We start from the raw sequence: 1,747 nt of genomic DNA, 5'->3' as shown, positions 1-1,747 counted from the left end.
AGAAGAGCTCTTAGGATCTTGAGTGAAAATTAGTTGTGTAGAGCAGACAAATGCTGAAAGAATCTAAATAGTAAGCTCACCCCAATGAATTGGGTAAATCTTCATCTACACCCCTCCCTAATAGAAGTGCTCACCCCAATGAATTGGGTAAATCTTCATCTACACCCCTCCCTAATAGAAGTGCTCACCCCAAAAGAACCCTAATGAATTGGGTAAATCTTCATCTACACCCCTCCCTAATAGAAGTGGGATTTGAACCCACGCCCTCTCACGAGAACCTTAGACCACTCGGCCATCCTGACTACTAAGTGTTAGATACTGCACTGGTTGGAAATGGGAATAAAGCATTTCTTATAAGAGTGTAGAAATGTCTCCCTAGTAGACGCATTTTAAAACTGTGAGGCTGACGGTAATATTTAATGGACTAAAACGAAGAATATTTGCTAGCGGTTGAAGAGAGGAACGAAACATTCCTTATAAGGATGCGGAAACCTCTCTCTAATAGACGCGTTTCAAAACTGTGAGACTAATAGTGATACGTAATGGGTCAAAACGAACAATGTCTACTAATAGTGAGCTTGGACAGTTACAAATGATTTTAGAGCTAGCCATTAGGCAATGTGCCAGCAGGACACTTAGCCCCCAAAAGGGTTGCATTGTGAGATCCCCACACCGATTGGAGAGAGGATGAAACATTTCTTACAAGGGTCTAGAAACCTCTTTATAATAGATACGAATTAAGACCGTAAAGCTGACAGTAATATGTAACAAATGAAAGTAGACAATAAATACTAGTGATGAGCTTAGACTATAGCAAACGCAATAGCTTGGATGGTTAAAGCCACAAGTTTGGAGGTTCATGCCATTCTTCTATATACATCTCCTTAATAGAATTTTTGTGAATCAACTTAAAATAAAATAATACATAATTTCCTAGTTGATTGGAGGTTCGATCCAGTCTCACAATAACAATACATAATTTGTCAGAAGTGGGATTTGAACCCACGCCCTCTCACGAGGACCAAAACTTGAGTCTGGTGCCTTAGACCACTCGGCCATCTTGACTACTAACTATAAGATCCTACACTGGTTTGAGAGAGGAATGAAACATTTCTTATAATGGTGTGGAAATGTCTCCCTAGTAGATGCATTTGAAAACTATGAGGCTGACGGTGATACTTAACGAACTAAAACCAAGAATATATGCTAGCAGTTGGAGAGAGGAACGAAATGTTCCTTATAAGGGTGCGGAAACTTCTCCTTAATAGACGTATTTTAAAACTATGAGGCTGATGGCAATATATAATGGGCCAAAATGGACAATACCTGCTAGAAGTGAGCTTGGACTGTTACAAATGATATTAAAGCTAGTCACCAGGCGGTGTGCCAACGAGGACACTTGGCCTGCAAAACGGGTGGATTGTGGGATCCTACACTGATTGGAGAGGGGATAAAACATTTCTTACAAGGGTCTGGAAACCTCTCCCTAGTAAACACGGTTTAAAATCGTGAGGCTGACTGTGATAGTAACGAACGAAAGCAGACATTATTTACTAGTGGTGGGCTTGGACTCTAATGAATGATTGGCAGGAATAACTTAGTTGGTTATTTAAGCTCTTATGTGTCTGTTTTTCACACCAATTTTGATACTCACTTTATCCTAGCTTGAATGAAGACCTACCAAAGAAATTTTAGAAAATTCGAAGCTCCTATAAGTGGAAAGACGTTCTCGATAAGTTACGCATCA

At 39.9% G+C, this 1,747-nt stretch overlaps 1 non-coding gene across 1 annotated transcript; it reads right to left on the bottom strand.

Annotated features, from left to right (window-relative positions):
- Nucleotides 1–981: 981 nt before the first annotated feature.
- On the bottom strand, nt 982–1,065 carry TRNAL-CAA. The gene has a single exon. It is a non-coding gene; the product is annotated as a tRNA-Leu (tRNA).
- Nucleotides 1,066–1,747: the final 682 nt, after the last annotated feature.

The sequence above is a fragment of the Cucurbita pepo genome, unplaced genomic scaffold (assembly GCF_002806865.2).
Source record: "Cucurbita pepo subsp. pepo cultivar mu-cu-16 unplaced genomic scaffold, ASM280686v2 Cp4.1_scaffold000940, whole genome shotgun sequence".
NCBI classification, from domain to species: domain Eukaryota; kingdom Viridiplantae; phylum Streptophyta; class Magnoliopsida; order Cucurbitales; family Cucurbitaceae; genus Cucurbita; species Cucurbita pepo.
Note: the sequence above shows the minus strand (reverse complement) of the source record. Positions and strands in the feature narration are given on the sequence as shown.